The 22253-nt window shown below is 40.9% G+C and overlaps 1 long non-coding RNA gene across 1 annotated transcript; it reads right to left on the minus strand.

Annotated features, from left to right (window-relative positions):
• Nucleotides 1-9099: 9099 nt before the first annotated feature.
• Nucleotides 9100-11985, minus strand: LOC116139690. Its single transcript, XR_004129497.1, has 3 exons — nucleotides 11330-11985; nucleotides 11015-11205; nucleotides 9100-10555 (listed from the first exon to the last, which is right to left on the minus strand). It is a non-coding gene; the product is annotated as an uncharacterized LOC116139690 (long non-coding RNA).
• Between the last annotated feature and the right edge of the window lie 10268 nt (nucleotides 11986-22253).

A 22253-nucleotide genomic window follows, 5' to 3' on the forward strand; every position in this document is an offset into this window, starting at 1 on the left:
TTGGGCAAGCTAACAGCGGTGGAGCTCGGCTGCGCGTATTTCCTCAAAAGGAGTAAGGACAAGGACTCCTATTACTTGTCCCGGTGACCTACCATTGCTGAAGGCATACATAGCTATCCCAGCAACGTGGGGGCCTACGAGACGAAGTTTTTCTTCTTCTGTTACGACAGCTATTGCCGCTTTCAGGATCCAAGTAGGTTCCTCTTCGCTAGATTCATTAACTGTGCGTTTCTTTTTCTAACGACCTGCATTCTTTTATAGTTAACAAGTCAACCAGCCTGAACCTGCTCACCAACCCGGACAGGATCGTGTCTTTTGGGGTTCTCCCCGAAGAAAGTCCGGACGCGAAGAAGCTCGTGACGACTGGAAACTTGCAGAAGTACGGTTTTTTCAGCAATAACGCGTCTTTAGAGTCCCCAGAGTGTAAGTTGGGCCGACTGATTCCTTTCTGGTCGTAGAATAATTTTTGTTTAGTTACTAACGTACTTGCATGCAGCGACCATGCCTCAGAAAGAGTCCGAGCAGCCCCGGCGAGCGCCATTTAACTTCCCTCGATTGAGAAGGGCCAGGGCAGCCGAAGCTGCTCGCCCCATAGCGGCACAACTGGTGCCATCTACCGCGCCTTCCCAGCCCCGTCCTGAGGAAGAAATGACCAGGACAGAACAAGTCGCTCAGCCATCGCCTGCTCTCCCGAGGCGGAAGACAATGGCTCAGCGGTCGAAGAAGAGGAAGCAGATTCAGGTCGACGAGTCAGAGACCGAATCTGAGGATGATCAACCCTTAAGGTCGCAGCGGGACGCGGGAAGGAGGTCGGGCAAGGAACCCGCAGATGAGATTGTTGTTGCCGACAAGGCGAAGGACACACCAGTGCTGGACGCGCTGGGGAACCTACTCGAATACCTACAGCTGGTAGTCTACTCTCTACTTGAGTGTGGACTATCGGATTCATACGATGAGTTCGCCGATACGGGCAATGTTGACTTGATGACCACGTCGGTTTAGCATCTAAGCAAGGTGAACGAACTGTTCTCGAAGAGTTTGTCCGCCATTTTCATTCTAACTCATTTCTTGTTCGCAGGCTCTGCTCGCCATGAGAATGTCCCTGGAGAAGGCTCGGCTAGGAGCCGCGAAGGGGGAAAATGATTTGAAAAAGGAGATCGCGAAGCTCAAACAGAGCCTGGAGGACATCAAAGCAGAAAGAGCGCTGTCCGCTGAGGCAGCGAACAGATACTTGAACCAAAAGACGGCCGCTATGCGTACAGTGGACTTCCAAAAGACGGAGCTTGGGTGATGCACAGAGGAAGTAAAAGAGCTTCAGAGGACAACCGCTAGACTCTCCAAGGAGGTCGGAGAGAAGGGCTAGAAGCTGCAGATGACCTTAATGCGGGCTCAGTGAGCAGAACAAGAAATGGAGGCCTCTGAAAAGAGAAGGCTAGCTCTTGAGGCCGAGCTCCAGGAGAGTCGGGGAAAGGTTGCTTCCCTGACCGAAGAAATGCGGAGCCAGTCGGAGGAGGTCGAGGATAAGGCCGTCGACTGGACGATTGGGTCCATCTATGCCCTGCGACCAAAGAACCCAAATCTGGATATGTTCGACCTCCCAAGGGAGTGGCAGGAAGCCTTGCAGACCGTGGCGATGGAAGATGATAAAGCAACAGCCACCCGAGGATCAGACTAGGCAGAGGGTTCAGGTTCGGGTTCTGCGTCGAAGAAACCCCCCACCGACCAGGCCTAGTGCGATGAGGCCAACCCAATAGGGGTCAATAGGGTCAATAGTTTTTGTTGTACATAAATGAAATACATTTTGTTTTCAATTGCTGTTCGCTTAATCATACATGAGTGCAGTTTACAATTCAGTTTTACATAGGCAATATTACATGCGAACTGTTACAAGCGAACAAAAGAATATTTTACAAGGAAAAAGGAAACTAACAAAATCAAAAGCTAATTTACAATGAGAGCTGAGTTCGGGATTACTGGTAGGCTGCTATCCTTAGCGAAGCCTTGCTGCGGTGTTCTTCAACAAGATCCAGACTCGCTCTCATAAGTGCTTCGTTTTCAACCTCATCGTACAAGTCCCTCCGAAGAGAACCAGTTCCTACCTCCATAGGAATCATTGCTTCGCAGCCATAGGCTAGCGAAAAGGGCATTTCTAAGGTGGAAGTTCTCGGAGTTGTCCTGTATGCCCATAGGACTTCGGGGAGATCGTTGGCCCAATTTCCCTTGACTGCCCCAAGTTTGGCCTTTAGAGTGTGCTTGATGGTCTTGTTGACAGCTTCAACTTGGCCATTTGCTTGCGGTCTTGCGACTGAGGCAAATTTTTTATGGATGCCCAGCTCGTCGCAGAAGTGCTTGAACTCCTCGTTGTCGAATTGCTTTCCATTATCTGAGATGAGGGTGTGAGGAATTCCGTAGCGGCACACTATATTCTTGAAAATGAAGTCTTTCAGCTTTCTGGTCGTGATCGCGGCCAGCGGTTTAGCTTCCACCCATTTTGTGAAATAATCTACCGCGACCACGACATACTTAACTCCCCCTTTTCTGACTGGCATGGGACCGATAAGGTCGATCCCCTTCATGGAAAATGGCCAGGGGCTAGTCATTGTTATCAGCTCGTGAGAGGGGGCTCGCGGAATGTTCGCGAACCACTGACACTTGTCACACCTCTTGACAAAATTGCGGGTATCTTCTTGGATCAGGGGCCAATAATACCCTTAACGAACAACCTTGTTCACGAGAGATCATGCGACGGTGTGATTACCGCAGATCCCTGCATGAATTTCCCTCATGATATAATCTGCCTCTTCACTAGTCACACATCGGAGGAGAGGGGCATTGAATCCTCGCCTGTACAGCTGGTCTTCGACGAGAGAGTAACGAACAGATCTTGTTCGCAGGACCCGTGCCTCGACCTTGTCGTTAGGTAAGATCCCATCCTTGAGATACCAGTAAATGGGTGTCATCCAGGAATCTGATTGTGTTACATTCACGGCCTGTTCGGTCGGGCTGATGCTCGGGGCCTCGATGAACCAAACAGAAATGCTATCAGGTGCCTCTGAGTCCAAAGATGAGGCTATCTTTGCCAAGGCGTCTGCCACAGAGTTGCTATCTCTGGGGATCTGGGTGATGGCGAAGTGCTTGAACGGCTCGAGCGCGGCCTTAGCTTCTTTCAGGTAACAGATCATGTTTTCTTCCTTGGCTTGGTATTCTCCTAGGATTTGGTTGACGACCAGCATAGAGTCACTGTAGATACTGATCGCGGTTGCGCCCATTTCTTTGGCCAACCGCAATCCAGCGAGCAGAGCTTCATACTCAGCTTCGTTGTTGGTCGCCTTGAATCCGAACCGCAAGATTCTGTGAATACGAGCCCCTTCGGGACTCAAGAGGAGGAGACCTGCTCCTGCCCTTTTCCTGGTCGATGACTCGTCGACATAGAGGCTTCAGGTCGATAGGTTCTTAATGGTCTCTTGGATGGCTTCGCTGGACTGTTGCTCTAACTCATTCGGGAGATAAGAGAATTCTGAAATGAAGTCGACAACAGCTTGCCCTTTGATGGTCGACCTGGGCTTGTACTTCAGGTCGAACTGGCTTAATTCTATGACCCATTTAAGCAGTTTACCGGAGGTTTCTGGCTTTTGGAAGACCTGCTTGAGGGGATAATTAGTCATTATGTGGATCGTATGGGCGTGGAAGTAAGGTCGCAGCTTTCTGGAAGTGATCAGCAGGGCATAGGCTAATCGTTCCATTTCCGGATATCGCATCTCAGCATCCGACAGGCGTTTCCCCGCGTAGTAAACAGGCCATTGAACTTTTTCCTCTTCTCAAACTAGGGCTACACTGACCGCGAACTGAGAGACGGACAGGTATAGGGGCAAGATCTCTTGCGGAAGAGGCTTAGAGAGGAGATGTGGCTTCCCGAGGTGTTCTTTTATACTTTGGAACGCCTGCTCGCATTCGGGAGTCCATTCGAATTTCTTATTGGCCTTCAGAACATTGAAAAACGGCAAGCAGCGATCTGTTAACCTTGATATGAAACGACTAAGTGCCGCTATTCACCCATTAAGACTCATACCTGTTTTTTGCTAGTCGGGCTCTCCATATCGAGGAGAGCTTGAATTTTTTCGGGGTTAATTTCTATTCCCCGCTGGTTAACCATGTACCCTAGGAACTTACCCGAGGATACTCCGAACGAACACTTAAGCAGGTTCAGTTTCATTCTGTACAGCCGGAGGATACCAAAGATCTCTGCGAGATGTGCTACATGATCTGAAACGACATGGGATTTGACCAGCATGTCATCTACGTAGACCTCCATTGACTTGCCGATCTGGTCGGAGAACATCCGGTTAACCAGCCACTGGTAGGTCGCGCCAACGTTCTTGAGGCCGAAGGGCATGACCTTATAGTAATACAGTCCCCGATCTGTAATGAAAGATGTGTGCTCTTTGTTTGGAGCATACATCAGAATCTGATTATACCCCGAGTATGCGTCCATGAAACTTAGTAGCTCGTGCCCCGAGGTGGCATCCACGAGCTGGTCAATCCTTGGCAAGGGAAGCTGTCTTTAGGGCAAGCTTTGTTGAGGTCGCTGAAGTCGACGCAGGTTCACCACTTGCCATTGGGCTTCTTTACCAGAACCGTGTTGGTGACCCAGGTCGGGTATAGTGCCTCCCGGATGGATCCGTTATTGAGGAGATTGTCCACCTCTAGCTTTAGGGCGGAGTACCGCTCTGGGTCCATCGTTCTTCATTTCTGGCGAACTGGTTTGGCTTCACTATCGATATTTAATGCATGGCAAATGACATCCGGGCTGATCCCGACCATATCTGCGTGCGACCATGCGAACACATCGATGTTTTCCCTAAGGAAGCCTGTCAGTTCGGTAGCGAGCTAGGAATTGAGATTTTTACCGACTCTTAACACCCTGCTCGACTCTTTCTGGTCGACCAGCACTTCAGTTAGGTCCTCAACTGGCCCACTGGAAGGGCAGTCTTGAATGCGAGGGTCTAGGTTGTCCTCAATCGGACCAGGTCATGGATCGATCCTGCTGATTGCCATGGCTTGCCTGTGATTGCCGCGCGAGGTGCCTTTTCCTTTGTACGCCATTTGGATTGCTTTTACATAGCAATCGCGCGATGCGCGCTGAGACCTGCTAACTTCCCCGATCCCCGTCGGAGTGGGGAACTTCATCTTCAGATGGTAAATTGAAGTTACCGCCTTGAACTTCTTAGCAGAGGTCGCCCAAGAATCCCATTGAAGGCTGATGGGCAGTCTACCACTAAGAACTCAATTACCTTGGTCACTTCGTCAAAATCGCCCAGCGTGACTGGGAGTGAGATTGTTCCCTTGGGGAGTAGATGGTCTCCCGTGAATCCGTACAGTGGGAATGAGGCAGGCTTCAGGTCAGCCTCGTCCAGATTTATCCTTTCAAAAGTGGATGCGAACAGGATGTTCACAGCACTTCCGTTATCTACTAACATTCTCTGGGTGTTATAGCACCCTATCAGGGGAGTGATTACAAGGGCATCATCGTGGGGATGATGCAACCTGGCCGCATCTCGTTCAGAGAAGGAGATTTCCACCTCCCTGCGAACCTTTCGTGGTCGTTGTTCCGCACTCATCACTCTAATGGGGTCATGATGTGCTTCGCAAGCATACCTTTCTAGGGCACCTCGCGAATTTCCAGCGAAGTGCGGTCCCCCGAAAATCAAATTGAGACTGAATACCCCTTTCTGATCGCGACGCTTCTTACTCGGCTCCCCCCGATCTTTTTTTTTCAAGGGCGCAGAGTCATCGATGTATTCCTTGAAATACCCCTTCTTGATAAGCTTTTCAATTGCTTGTTTCAGAGCTCGGCACTCATTAGTATGGTGTCTATTGTCCCGATGATAGCGACAGTACTTTTTATTTTTTCTGGCTGTCGCAGGGGTTTTCATGGGCTCGGGGTTTCCAAGCAGACTGGCTTTTTCGGATTTATCAAGAATGGTAGATACAAAGGCGTTCAGTGGAGTATATTAGTGCCTGTCGTGATCGCGACGAGGAACGGGTGCATAGGACTTTCTGGGCTCATAACGAGGTTTCTTCCCTTTTCGCTGATTGTCGGTGGCCCCTCCGCAATCAGCCCTTCGGCTTTCCCACCTACCAGACATACTGCCAGAAGCGCCGGAGTCGCAACGGCGGAGTATCGCCAGAGAATTTTCTATCCGGAGGTATTTCTCGGCAACGTTATAGAATCTGGCGAGGGAAACATCGTCCTCAACCTGTAATTCTTTCCACAGGTCGGTTTGCAGGCGAACTCCAGCTATTATGAGTGTTCGGATGGACTCTTCGAGAGCATGAGCCACCTTGTTGAGTTCCCTGTGGAAACAGTCAATGTAGGATTGTAGGGATTCATCCCTTTCTTGCCTTATGTTGTTAAGATAGCTCAAGGGCATCGAAAACTTTTGATTTGCTTGGAAATGCCGTAGGAACGTCATGCTCATCTGAGGCCACGAACTGATCGATCCCGCCGGGAGTGACCTTAACCACCGTTTGACATGAGAAGTTAAAGTCACGGCCAAACAACGGCATTTTGCAAGATCCAAAAACTGGTGAAGTTCCATCAGGTTTTTGAACTCATACAAATGATCCTGCGGGTCATGGTTCCCATCAAACGGCCGCATGTCGGGCATCCTGAACCCCGGTGAGAGTGGAGCAGCTAACACTTCGGGAGAGAAGGGGGATGCAAATGCAACCTGGGCCTGCTCGTTTTGCTACTCTCTCAGTCTGTCTAGAGCTCGCTGCAGCTCCTCAATTTGTGGTAACGGAGCCAGTTGGGGATTGCTTTCACCCATGCGAGTCCGACCCTCGCGATTATGGTTCAGGAAAGTCCGGAGGTCGGAATCCTCTTCGCCTCGACCGGCACTTCTGGCTGCTCTTGACACACGCTGGCTAGAGGCGTGTGAAGGCGATGGATGGTGCGAGGTATTTTCACGACCCTTGCAGTGGTACGAACTGCCCCGCGAGGTGTGGGGACCACTCGCATGATAGCGATCAAGATCGTTCTGCTGGCGGTGATAAGAATCGCCCCGCCCAGCACTTTTGCTTGGGTTCACCTATGACGTGGCATGGGACAGCTCGAGATTTACTTTTTCGCTGAGTCTCAGCTTTGCCGGCACCCTGCTTGGGGCATGGTTTGTGTTTGCTGGCCCTTTGGAGCCCGTAGGTTTGCTTTTTGCCACTTGCTTACCCTTACGTTTACGCGCTGCAGTGCTCGCGGCATGGGCTATTTCCCTTTGCCACGCTTTCGTGCAACCTGCAAGCGTTTTTAACGGTTGCACCGCCCTAGCTGTTCTAGATGGCACGCCTTGGTCCAAACGGTCCAACCTTTGGTTGACCGTCTGGAGAGTACTGTCGAATCTCTCCAGGTAGCTTCTGATGGCGGGGTCAAGTTGCGAAGTTACTGGGATATCCACCGCAGCATTTTGTGGAATTGGAAGTATCTTGGAAAAGGTATCCCCTTGGGTTAGGGGAACTCCCTCAGCGCGCTGGTTGGCTTGCTCAGGTTCAGATTGGCGGGCCATTTGTTGCTGTAGGACCAGTAGGTTAGAGATTCTCCTGATGAAGGATGAACACTAAATCGGGCCCTCTTTCCTACGCCAAACTGTTGATGCGTGATTTTGACACCAACTAATCGACACGTGCGCAACGTTGGTTGGCCAAGAGACACACGTGAGTATGGATAAAGTGTGTAGTAAATGTAGTAGTGAGAGCTTTTTAAAGTGGGTCGGATGCTAAGGTAGCAAGTCCTACGTCCACTGATAGTTGTATTAATATTGTGGGTCAGTTCGCAACAGCGGACTGACTTACAAATGACTAGTGAAAAGTAAATGCAAAGATACAAGAGAGAGAGAGGGATAGCTAATTCAGAGTGTAAAATGCCCGAATCCCCTCAATGAAGGGGTCTTCTCCTTTTTATAGTGAGATGAGTGCAAGTAATCATCATTAAATCTGTGGGTTGGTGTGAATGTCAGGACAAAATCCGGCTTTATGTCACATTACCCACCTTCCAAACTGATTTCACGCGATTTGGAGCAGGGAATTGACACGTGGGATCTCCACAGCGTCTGGCAGGTCTGGCGCGCGCTTACCGTTCTGACAGGAGCAGGTCACACTCCATCACGTGATTTCCCACGTCAGTCCTTGATTTCCCAGGCATGACAGTTCTTTGTAAACTATATATTTTTTCTATTTTTTTTTAATAAATTTTGTTCTCCTTGTGCAGCATTCAACGTTGGATGTGCTGCGTTCATACTGTGAATTGTTGCCACAACATGTGGAACTGCTTCACTTGCACCGAATTTGATATGCAGTGACACCTTTCTATCAAATTCGGATCGCAACATATGATATGCTGTATTGTATTGTAAGACAATCGGATCGCTGTTACTTTTTCGTTTAATAATAAAGATCCGATTTGTATATATATCTTCTATCGGCTTCTGTATTATCTTGTCAAAATATGCAGTATTGTATTGTAAGATAATCGGATCGTTTGACATGTTGTATTATGTTTGTGTTTAATAATAAATATCTGATTTGAATATATATCTTTCGCCTTCTTTATTATCATGTGAAATTTATCACAAGTTACAGATAAGTTATCAACAGTCAAATGTCAACTTATAAGGTCAAATTACAAAATTGCCCTTTATTTGTCAATTTATTATTACATATTTATAAAATCGAAAGAACTTTTAAATTAAAGAGAAAAATCTTTTAGCTTTGTATTTTTCGATACTAGCTACATCATTAGATATTTAGATGCTGCCTGGTTTCGTGGAGTACTTGGGTAAATTTTGGCTGTCCTTTACGCGGTGCTTTGTTTTTTTTTTTTGTTGAAGTTAATGGGTTATGTTTTCATTTATTTTTAAAGCTTGAAGCCACATCAGGAGAGGCATTCGATGAATATGCAAGGTTTATAAACATCAAGAGAGTAAGGTTATATCTTTTTTCGGTAATTAGTAATTTTATAAAGAATAGAGAATTATATCTGACCGGGGAAGCTCTGCTGCCATCACGATCCTTGGAACAAAAGCAAGGGAACAGCAGCTAAAAAAGAATCCCCCCATTTATAAACCAGGACCTCTTTAATATGCTTCCGATGGGGACTTGTTACATTCTCTCTCACCCAATCCTGTGATGCCCTCATCATAGGTAGGGGCTCTTGTCTACCCGTCCACCTCACTCTTGTGTGGACTCACAATCACACGTGGACACCCTTACATGAGTGCTTGGTAGGACATCAAAAGATAGACCGAGTTTGTTTTGGTACCACTTATTACAAGCCCAAAAGACTAACATATTACATGGAAGGACTCTCCTCATTTATAAATCCAGGACCTCTCTAATACACTTTCGACGTGGGATTCGTTACACTATACACAAAGCCCTCAAAGAAGACGAAGCTATAAACACCGCCTACAATAATGCTACGGACACTGAAAAATTTACACCGAAAATCTGTACCGGCTTACGTGTACCAGCCGCCTGATTTTTCTATTAATTTTTTTCTAGTGAACAGCCGTCCATCTTTCACTCACATGGACACCTGTCCATATTATATGGACGGGAGTCTATATACCAGGGACAGGCGTCCCCATTTAAAGGACGCGCGTCCATAAAGAAAATACAATAAAAATTTTTTCTAAACATTAGAGACGGTCATTCATCCGTTATAGATGACCGTTCTTTCATTTTGGATGAGTACCCGCAAATAAGGGACGCACGTCCTTAACCAAAATATGAAAATAAAAAAAAAAAAAAAAAAACTTTGGAGATGATCGTCCATAAATTTTGGACGGCATTTTGGACGTCCGTCCCTTACGTTTCCTTACGTTTGGACGGACGCCCCTTACGTTTCCCTCACGTTTGGACTGGTCCACACTTAAAAAAAAAAAAAAAAAAATTCTTGCAAAGTATGTCCACGTGTCGACTCCTCTTCTTCAACAACTCTTCTTCTTCTCCCTCATCGTCCACCCTTCAACAACTCTTCTTCTTCTCCCTCATCGTCTCGAAAACGTCCTCGTTTCGACTCCTGCGTCGTGTGTCCGCAGAAGAAAAGCCCAAAGTGGAGGCAGAGGTTGATGAGGACGACGTCGATAAAGGAGTTGTAACAGCGTCGGAGAACTCAGTTCCAATACTGTCAACAGTCGCGATATTGTCCACAGTATCAGCACAAGCCAAACCTTAGATGGGTAGAAAAGGAACTGAACTGTCCACACTCCCAATACTGTCCACGGTATTGGCACGAGCCAAACCGCAGTTAGGGAGTTGCAGAAATGGAACCGAAGATGAAAACGATATACAAAATTCCAACTGATTAGACCCATCATCAGGATGATCTCCATTCATGGGTCGCTCAAGAGCTATCTCGATGTACTGGTCATCGTTACCATCCTCCTCGTCAGAGAAGGCAGCGAGCGCGGGGCTAAAATCCTGACCGCCAAAAGAGAAACTGGCTTCCAGTTCCGGATCTCGATTCATGATACTTTGCTCCAAAGTTCAATATTATCTATCACTGCTACAATGAAGAAAACAGAGTGACGAAGCGAATTAATAGGAGGAAGAAGGTAGAGATATTTACATTAAGAGACAAAAAACAGATCTTTTGGATAGGATCTTTTTGAGTTGTTATATGTAAAAGAAATGAAACCAGATCATAAGCTGAGATTTGTTGTTGATGAGAGGATATCGACACATGTGCATGGCTAAACTTAAAAATTTAACTGTCTGATTCAGAAAACTTCAAACTAGAACTAGTACAAGGACTCGTGTCCATTTATACATGAAGAATCAAGCTCCAATGACTTAAAAAATTGGAAGAAAATTTGTCTGCTAATTCAAATATTTTAATGTTGAAGATGATGACAGCTTTCCCCATGAATGACATATGGCGCATGTGGGAATCTTGTGGTGAAGGAAAAGATGAAATTTAATTGTTATTAAGTAATCTACATGGGAGTTAATCCAAAAAAACCTTGCAGGTGGCTTCACAGAAGCTGCTGCGGCAGCTTGTAAGTTTGATGAACTAGGCATTGCACCAGATGATAAAGCATTTGCAGTTGTTGATCCTGTTCCCTGCATTATTCCAGTACCAGAGGATGGCACTTTCTCTCCGTCTTTCAATCCAGAGACTGAGCTAACATCTGAACTTGTGCCCTTGTTCAACTAAAAAAATGAAAAGCAGCATTCAGTGTCTACCAAGGAATACATATTACTAAACAAACATAAAATTGACCACATGAGAGAAGAGGAAAGAAACAACTTTCTTAACAATGCAGATTCTTCTTACCAATGGTATCTTCTTAACACTGCAGAAAAGCTGAAGAACTCGTTTTGAAGAGCAAAGCTAGACTCAAGAGGCATTGATTGGAGAGTGTTAACTTGACTTTGCAAGAATCTAACATACTTATAGGCCTCTTCAAGCGTGGTAGCACCGTAGCAGTATCCATTTTCTTCTCACATGGCATCAGCTTTTGCAAGCACCGAACCTTGTTGCTGTTGTTTTGTCGACACTAACGAGCCAACTCACGTTGCGGTTGAACAGGAGGCGATAGTACATGATTGGGACAGACGGAGGAGTCGAAACGAGGACGTTTTCGAGACGATGAGGGAGAAGAAGAAGAGTTGTTGAAGAAGAGGAGTCGAAACGTGGACATACTTTACAAGAATTTTTTTTTTTTTTTAAAGTGTGGATGGGCGTCCAATCGTAAGGGACCGGAGTCCATTCATAATGGACGCCCGTCCAAACGTGAGGGACGACCGTCCAAAATTTATGGACGACCGTCCCAAAAGTTTTTATTTTTTTTATTTTCATATTTTGGTTAAGGACGGGCGTCTCTTATTTGCGGGTGCCCGTCATGAACGACCATCCCTAATGTTTAGAAAATTTTTTATTGTATTTTCTTTATGGACGGGAGTCCTTTAAATGGGGACGCCCGTCCCTGGTATATGGACCCCCATCCATATAATATGGACGGGGGTCCATGTGAGTGAACGATGGACTGCCGTTCACTAGAAAAAAATTAATAGAAAAATCAGGTGGCTGGTACACGTAGGCCGGTACAAATTTTCGGTGCAAATTTTTCGGTGTCCGTAGCATTATTGCACTGCCTAAAACCCCAGGGGGCACAAAAGAACCAAAAAGTACCAGAAAGTCTGCACAAAAAACCTGCATGCACCAGCAGGCGAGAACACCAGAATAGCAGCAAAATGCAGCAGCCGAGAAAATGTTTGTACCAACCAGCCCAGCAAGCACCTGCTGACCTCCACTCCCCCTGCAACAAAAGCCAAACTAGAACCTCCCAACATTCCACAGCGCCATGAAACCGAACAGAAACAGCAGACAAGGCAAAGACTGCCTGCTGCTAACACCGCTGCTGCCCTCAACATCGAAGCCCTCAAAACCACCAAGACCAGCAGCCCGAAGAGGAGATCCAGACCTGTCAAAAAAGACAAAACCAAAACACTCCACTGCCAACCTACACAAACCCAGAAACAGCAGTCAAATCCCACACTCCTAGCCTGCCAACTGTCAATCCACATACTCATCCATCCTGCCACATACTCCAGGTTAACAAACAAGTGACGGCAAACAACGTTAGACTCAAAATCAGCACCAACAAACATCCTAAGCTGCGCTGCCCAAGAAGACAGTGACTCAAGAAATACAAACAAGCAGTAGCAAGCATCAACACACACAAAACTAAAAATAATCAGCAGAATCCCATAATGTACAGCCCACATCCAATACCACCCGTTACTTCTATCTGCAACACATGCAGCTCCTGAGTGAAAAAAGAAAAAAGAGATGGCAGTATTCGACCACCCCCAAGAATAGGGTTTATGCTGCAACCCCAATTCCCCACCTGAACATAGACATCCTCCCACATAGCTACCTCACAATCACACCAAAACCTCCCAGCAGGCATCAGAATAAGGTTACAATAACCTTCCTTACTCACGCATGAAATCCTCCCAATAGGCAACTGGATCAGCTCACTAGAACCTGCATGAAAAATAAACGCAGCTTTAAAAACCAAGATCAACCGTTTAACCCCCAGCGCGGCACCCCTGCCCAGCAAAATCAAACCCATATCAAAGGATCACTCATTCCTTCTAGTACCCTCCACTAGGCAACACCTAGGAACACAACTGAAAAGTCATCAAGATCTATTATTTGGCAATAGATTCGGTACATTTTATGCATTTAATTTAATTAAAGCAAAAAACTCTCAATTGCTCATCATTTTACATAACAAAGTTAAGTAATAGCACATTCATTTCAATTATGTTGTCAGAAAATTCTCACTCTCACTCTTCTTGTCGCTGTTGTTTTTACATGTTCGCTCATGTTATTCAAAGGCTTCCTGAAATGACCATCCATACCATACCTTCATGGTTGATACTCGACAGAACAGATAACTCAAGTCTGCATAGTTTGCAATCTTATATGCTTATATTTTTGTTGTGTGTTGAAATGTCTAGCACTCACTGTCAACCCTTTAGATAAAAGAGCCTTCAATACTTCAATGCCTCCTAGTAAAGCACCATCGATCTTGTTCAAGAAAACACAGAACATTATTGTAAATTAAATAATGATCTTGTAACTACTCAACACAAAGCATAGCATGCCAAATTCAATGAAGACATATATGAACATTATTTTTCATCTTCTACACAAGAGAGAAGAAAATGACTACATTCAAATATATTCAAAGTCAGTAAAAAAAATAAAAAAAATAAAAAAAATGCTTGGATCCAATAGAAATTTGATTTGTTTCAAAAATTAAGAAATTCACTTTCAAAATATGATAACAGAGAATTAACAGTATATGATGTAAATAAAGAGCTTCATTAGTAAAGTATACAAGCTACCTAACTCATAATACTTGTTTGTGCAATGCAAAGAAGAACATTTTGAGAAGTTAAAATTATGACAGGTTATTACTGTACACTATCATTCAAGCACAGACTACAAACTCACTCATTCTCGAGCTACGACATGAACTTTTGCAGCAAAAGAGCTTTAGGATCCATTTGATCAGGAGGGCTCCCTATACCTGGCAAAAGAAAAAAAGACTTAATTCTTTATTAATTCAAAAAAAGAAAACAAGCGTTCTATTTGGTCATATACATATAGTAATTATGTAAAGAGTCAAAAAGGGATTCTGACCCAAGACCTTGGATGAAAGACGCCAATAAATATCAAAAACTCATAAATCCACGTATAACAAGGTATAATAAGTTCTTATATGATTTATAGTAGAACTAGGAAACATTAAACAAATAAGCAGTGACACTTTTCTTTGAAAGTCTCAAACGGAATGTTACTAATATGTAGGAATAATAAGACCCATTCTCCTTCATACATCCAATCTAAGATTGATTGAATGCCCCTGCACTCGAAGACTCTCATGAGTCTGTATAGTCTGTATACAAAGTACTTTCTGCCTTTCCATAACTATTAATTCGATTTTCCGTCTAGCTATCTAATCTAGCTCAAGATCTGGTAAGTAGACACTCCATTAGTAGTGGAAAGAAATTTATGTAAATGTCTACATGATCAAATATACAATCCAGATCTCAAACAAAAAAATCCTTTTGACTGAGAAAACTCTCAATTCCCTCAAAATGGTAGATCACACTTTTCAGCCTATTCCAATGAGGAAAAATAAATAAATAAGATAAAGAGAACAAGTGTTCTGCAAAAGCAATTCAACGATAACATAGCAACATTTTACAACAGAAGTATAACTTTCTGTGTATAAGCATAAGCAATGTCCCGCAAACTAACAAAGATTTGTAAGACTAGACATATATTTTCATTCAATCTAGAGGAATATGCATGCATGTTCAGTTAGTAAACCTTGCTAGGATGCAATTGATACAATCATGACATTGAATCTGAGACACAAATCTCCAAGGCTCATCTTCTTAAAGAATGGTCAAAGGTTCTGTGAATAAGGATGTCCAATAAAGGTTATGTGAATAAGGATGGCCAATAGAGGTTAAGTGACAGCCAAATCAAGACAATTGAGAATATTGAACTAGATTCGGACGATGATCACAGAGTTTCAATGTTGCAGTTAAGGTTGCATAGCTCAACAGTACCATTCTCCAATTTGATATTTAATAAAGACATAAAAAAGACTTGGATGTGGAGTCTCAAAAATGAGAGAGAAAAGAAGTTAGGCACAAAAAACTCCCTGGTCCCTGGTCAAGCAACCTACTATTATCTAGCTGCACCTTTTTTTGAGGACCACAGTATGAACTTCAGTGATCCAGGACCACTGTAGTCAATCATTCAGAGCCTCCTCAACTTGTACATTAACTGGAAACTAGATGGTCCAGACCTATAGGCCAAGAAGAAAGGTTTGAAAGACCTGAAAACGGAAAGTTTTTGACAAACACCCTGGACTAATCCCAACTCAATGTTACTCTAGTACAACTATGCTCACTGCTTTGTTTCATTTTTTTTTTTTTTTTTTTCTTGCCTTGATAGACCAGCCTTGCCCCTTTCTGAAAATAAAGCATTTTCAATGAAAAGGAAGACAATATACCATATATAACTTTGGGCACAAAGTTTTCCTAGAATTAAGTACATAACACTTCTCTATACAAACCCAATGTGCCTTCCTAGTGAGGTGAAGCTAAGCACTCTGCCAGTTTAGTTCATGTCATCATGTAACTACAATAAGAAAAATTAATCAAAAAGACAAATTCAAAATGATGTAAATTATCCAAAACCTAATAGAGAAATAATTACCAAGAAAAAGCAAAATTACCACAATCCACGATTAAGAGGTAACTTACAATAAGCTGCAAATGGTCATGTCTGCATTTTGAGGTAGAGAATCGAGTTAATAAATAATACTACATTCATCTTTGATCATTATATTTTGTCATACAATCTCACTCAGACGACCAAGCACAGACCTAGTAATCATAAAACTTCTACGATTCACTCCTAGTACGAAACTACAAGAAATAAATACAAAACCAAAACCAATAGAAAGTCATTGAAAAATAAATATTTGACATTTGCATAAGCAAAAGTCTATTAACAATTTCAATGAAGAATTCTCAACACAATCGCGTTTTTATTTTTAAGTTTAATCTTTTTTTCAGAAGTTGGAGGGTGGTGTTGATGTTGTTCACACTAATTAGCAAGAAACTTATGAAGGCAGCCAAGCTAAACGTAAAATATGTTTCAATTTCAAGTATCAATATAATTTACATTGAAAATTTGAAAAAGAGACATCGGCTAGACCCTTCTATGTTGATTGATTGGCTAAGTATACCCAACACGACACAACTACTGGAAATTCTCTAATATTAAAGATATAAAAAAGTTTGGATTTTGTCCCTTGCCTACTCTCCATATATTAAGTAGAGATTTTTTTTTCTGTTCATGCAAACAACCCACCCTACCAAAAAAAAAAAAAAAAAAGACGTTCCAATTGAACTGCAAGTAAATGTTTCAGTGAGACATTTCGTCGAACACTCAAATTACCCATCAACTTAAAAGCTGTTTTAAGTGAAAATAATGGACAAACTAGATATAGAATCAAAGAATATACATTCTAGATAGAGATCAAGAAATTGAGTACCTGGGAATTCAGAGACTCAAGAGGACAGACGTAAACAACAACGCTCTACTCATTTTAAATATTTTTCTCATTAATTTTATGCTTTATATAATTTTCCGGCAGAATTACAAGTTCCCCCCCAAGGTCTGGCGTAAATATTCTCCACCCAAAAAGTTTGAAAAAAAAAAAAAAACAATTTCCCACCCATGATTAAGATCCGTTAGTAAGATACGTTACTTGACAGAGATAAAGCCACAAAAAGACTATAATACCGACTTTATAATTTTTAACGAGGCTGAATAACATGTTCTCCACCCAACTTTATTAAATGTTTTTTTCACTAGTTTGAATTTTAACGATGGACTCACCGACCACGGTTGCCGACGGACTTGCCAACCACGGTTTTTGGTGACACAACCGCTGCCGTTGGGTAGATCGCCGAACAATCTACCCAGCGAAGGTAACGGTGAGTCTTCAAGTAGAGTTGTTTCAGCAGAAAAGGCTAGAAAAGATTGGCCAATAGTTTTTGTCATTTTCCGACAAAACGTCTTCATTAGGGGACTTCTTGTTTTCATCTTTGTATAGATCGGCCGACGATCTATCCAATGGTACCGACAATGTGGCCAGACTCATCGTCAGCTACTGAACCCAGATGGTGCTGATGGCGATTGCCGGTGTGTTTTTATTCTTCACGGATTCTCGTTTACACCGTTGGATAGATCGTCGGCCGATCTATCCAACGGTGCTGACGGTGTGGTCGAACTTGCTGCCAACGACTAAACCCATATCCTGTCGACGGTGGTTGGCAATGGCCGATGTACGCAGCGACCAGTTTTTATTCTTCACTAATCCTCGTTTATACCGTTGGATAGATTGTCGCCCTATCTATCCAACAGCATCGACGGTGCGACCGGACTCGCCGTCGACGATTGAACCCAGATCCTGCCGACAACATTGATCGACGTACACGCCAAGCAGTTTTTATTCTTCACGTTTTTTTTATAAGTTAAATAAAAAAAAGTGAAATTGAAGATAGGGGTTTAAATGGCTAATTCCCAATATGGTGAAGTTAACTGCTATGTGTTTCTAGTTTAGGGGTGTAAGAATATTAACCCAATAATACATACTGTGCAAACTATCGAGAATGCCCTTTGACCTTTAAAACTAACTTTTGAATTTTAACGATGGGTGGGAAATTGTTTTTTTTTTTTTTTTTTTGTTTTTGGGTGGGAAAACGGACTTACACCAAACCTTGGGTGGGAAATTGTTATTCTCTCTAATTTTACAGTTTATACTATCACGATATTGAAAAAAGTATTTTTCTTGTAAAGATTAATGAACTTATTCTAGTGATAACATTGTTAAGTGTTTTATAAATATTTTGTTAATGAAACTGATATCCTTGATTAACCCTATTTAAAATCTGAATTTAACAGATAATTCGATAAATTTAATTGTAGTCAAGACCTTTCACATGATTTCTAAATTTATTTGTCTTTATACTTAACAATAAATAAACTCCACCACAATTTGAAGCAATAGAGAGAAAACAATCCCAAATCAAACCTAACTGCGTGAAATTATCAACTCGCGCTCGTGGGTACTAATTGTTCGTGACACTAGTGGATTTTAGGCTTCAATGATATAACCCGATGATCTTATGGGGATGGAGATAGGGTAGGGGTGGGCACTTGGCCAAACCAGGCCTGACCCGATACAAATGAAACTGAAACTGACTCAACCTGATCTATACTAGCACCCGATCTCATCGATTTGGGTTATCTTAAGCCCATTATTTTCGTTTTAGCTATTTTGATAAAAAAAATCTTTTGAGTATTTATTATATATTCTATTGTTGTTTGTATTTATATTTTACTGTTTATAAAGAATTTAAATTTTAAAAAATATAAGTTCAATTAGTTACCCATCTCAATAAAGAAAGCAATCAAATTTATTTATAATGAATTAAAGTTATCAAAACTAATAAAAAATTAATCTCTTAAATATGGGGAGGATTCCACAACCCCTCTTTTTTAATACAAGTTTGTGTCCTTTTGATTAAAGTAAAATTAATGGTCAAGATAAGAATGAGGTGGAAATTAATATTTATAAAATCAATTTGAATCTATTATCTCTTCCCTATTTCTCAATGTAATCTCTACCTTCATTTAGTGTAAAAAATCTATTTCCTAATTAATTATACAAAATATATCTCCTCTCCTTAATTATAAAAATCTCTCTCCCATAATTTATTTACCCTATTAAACAAATGATCAAGTAATGGGGAGCTCATGGCCGTCCAATGAAAGTTTACTTATATATTCTTTAAGGCCTTTGTTTAATTAATTAACTTATCAATATAGTTTGAGTAATCAAATTGTCTTAAAGTCTCCTTAAAAAAATTAAATTAATAAAATAAGTCATTATATTATTTTATATTATTTTTGGACCATCATTCAATATAGGTATAACCATGTTAATCTATATGCCCGATTAAATTAAGTGTTTATATATATATGAATTGGGAGCCCCATTCTTTTTACACAAGTTTTGACACAATTTTTAAGCCATTAGATGAATGCATTTGAATGGTTGAGATTGCATCCATATAGTTTTTCTAAAGTGCATTAGTTTGCAAGTTGTATTAAATATCAACCATAAAAATGCATTAATCCAATGACTTAAAATTTGTGTTACATTTTGTGTTTAAAAAAAAAAGCTACCAAACCCTTCATATATATATATATATATATATATATATATATATAACACACGACTTTCTAAAGAAGAAAAGGACAAATTTTAATTTCATTCTGATAAATATCGAAGCACCCATTTTTCCTAGTAAAAAAATGAAAAGAAGAAAAATGAAAGGAGATTCGACTTCCAATCAAGGGCAGACCCAAGCCCTTTGGGCTTGGAGGGTAGGCCGATTGGAAGCAGACCCAGACGGCTTCTAGCCTACCCTCAAATGTAAAAAACCAATTTTTTTTTTCTATGGAAAAGTTTTCCCTAAAATCTTTCTTTATCCTTTAGGATTCTACATGTTTTTGACTTTTTTGTCCTTCCCTTTTCTCCTAATTTAGTCCATATAATATACCACATAAATCATTATGACTTGACCTCACCTTGATTTCATGTGTACTTACCTTTCTACGTTTTATCTCTCTACCTAATTAATTATTTAACAAACGTTAATTCTCTCTACTAATAAAAGATTTCATGCTATAACCTACACCCATTTTTATTAGAAATTAAAATTAATAATTTATATAATTATAAACTAATAATCTACTTAATCATTATCATTATTTTTACCTGATTTTAATAAATTTCGAATAATTATGTAATACTATTTTCACAAATCTATCATCTAACTAATAACCATGACGTGACATAATTAAGAAAAAAATAATCAGATTATAATTCAATTTGAATCATTCATTGAACTTTGATTATGACAAACTAGTGTTAAAAGAGCAAAATTGCTTACTAGTTAATTTTTAAAGAATTTAATCATATAAACATTACTTTAAAAGTGCATATAACTCAACTTATTTTTGCATTGGACCCTTGCTTCTTCCTTTTCAATTTTATCACAAATTTTCATAAGATATCAATAACATCAATTGGTAAGAGAAGAATTTGAATTGAAAGCAAATTAGGTCAAGATTTAGAGTTTAGGTTTAGGGTTTTTTGCTCTCTTTACATTGAAGAGATTTTTTCACGCCAAAATTTTATTATGTTTCCTTGTGAATTGGTTGTTATTTTCAACACATTTACTCAAGGTTTTACTTCTCATAAATTTATTCAAGTAGGAAAGTATTGTGTTATTGTATTATTTCCTTTTAGCTTTTTAATATTATATTGTTTCCTTTGCTCAAGGTTTAATGATCTTTTAAAAGTTTTCACTAGTTGATTGGCAAGCAAACAATGGTTAAGTCGCGAAGGCTCCCCTTCAACAAAAATCTTGGGTCCGCCACTACTTCCAATCAACAAAATAATTATGTGGGCTGTGGTGGAGATGAGGAGTGGTGGCTAAGGAAAAGAGAAGAGATATGAGTAAAGGTGGCCTTGGAGAAAAGAAATAAGAGATTTGTTTTTCTGATAATCATTTCCATCGCTTTGGAGAGCTTCTGATCCATTTCCAATCAATTCATCAACAAATTATTCTCCAAAATCAAGTAGGAATTTGGTCAAACTAAAAACATAAACAAAATCACACTTACTTGCAAATCCGGACCAAGACAAGTGGAAACACTTCAAGCCTAAAGGATTACTCCACCAACTTGAATTGATTCACTACCAAATCCTCTTGCCAAGACTTGGATAAAGAATGCACAATCAAGAACACAAAAGTTCTTTCAAATGGATAAACCAATTTTCATATATTTCAAAAGCTAATTGTTACAATGAAATAGTTGTCCTTATATAGGCAAATAAAACGGTAAACAAGTAATTGACAAATACAATAAAATGAAATAAACTTAACTAATATTACAAGTCATTCATTCAAAAAGCAATGTCATGCCTATTTAATGTAAAAGAGACATAATTCCCTAATTCTAGGATCTATGTCTTAACCACCCCACTAGTTGAAATAAGCTTACTTTATTAGATCAAAGCTTGATCAATGATTCTGATTAAGTCTACTAATAAGGGTGTAAGAATTTGGGTCTTGAGAATCATGCAAATGGATCTAATAAGGGTTTATGTGGATCTTTCCATTTGAAATGAGACTTGGGTCGGATTGGATCTTTTCATCTTATTTCAACACCTGAACTTCTTTCTTGGTGGGCTTGAGCTTCCCTTGTTGAGCTTAGACTTAGAGTGGCTTAGGCTGAAATGTTTGGACTCTCTCCCTCATTGGAACTTACTTGGGCCGAACATCCTCCATTGCCTTCCACATTCCACAATCCAAGTGTTTTAGGACTTGGAGTGAAATTATTCAATTCAACCAAATTAGCAAGTGTTTTAGGACTTATAATTCATTGTCCACTCATGTTTACAAGTGTTTCAGGATTTGTAAATGTATCAGTTTCATTGTCATCTAACTACATATAAGCAAGAAACATTAACTCACATATTTAGGGGCACATTAATTTGTTATCATCAAAATAAGAGCATGATAGTTCCTTAATCAACATACATGTGTCTTTATAAGTGTACATGTATATATTACACACACATATATTTGTGACGACCGAGGTGTCTGGATCAGTTTATGCGCTCTTCAACTGATTCTCGAGGTCCATTGAACACTCTATAAGCCCAATATAGAGTTTATGTGCTTGTATATTAACTTTTCTAAAAGCGAATAAAATGTATATATTTATTTACATACGTATGTGTTTGTATGTCAACTTTCCTAAATGTGAACAAACCCTATATGACATACATATACAAGGATAGTTATTTATACCCTCGAGGTGGACAAATCCTTTTTGCCATCACTATTAATTCAGGATCCTTTATTTTTGAAACTTTTTCAATAGTTTTAACAAAAAGAGGGTAAAAACAAAAATTAACCTAAGTTAAATGAAACAAACACACCATCTTTTTTCTTAAAAAAAGTTAAAAAAAATAAAAATAAATCCCCTTACCCACCAAATTGGTGTGATTTTT

Source organism: Pistacia vera, unplaced genomic scaffold (assembly GCF_008641045.1).
Source record: "Pistacia vera cultivar Batoury unplaced genomic scaffold, PisVer_v2 Contig357, whole genome shotgun sequence".
Taxonomy (NCBI): Eukaryota; Viridiplantae; Streptophyta; class Magnoliopsida; order Sapindales; family Anacardiaceae; genus Pistacia; species Pistacia vera.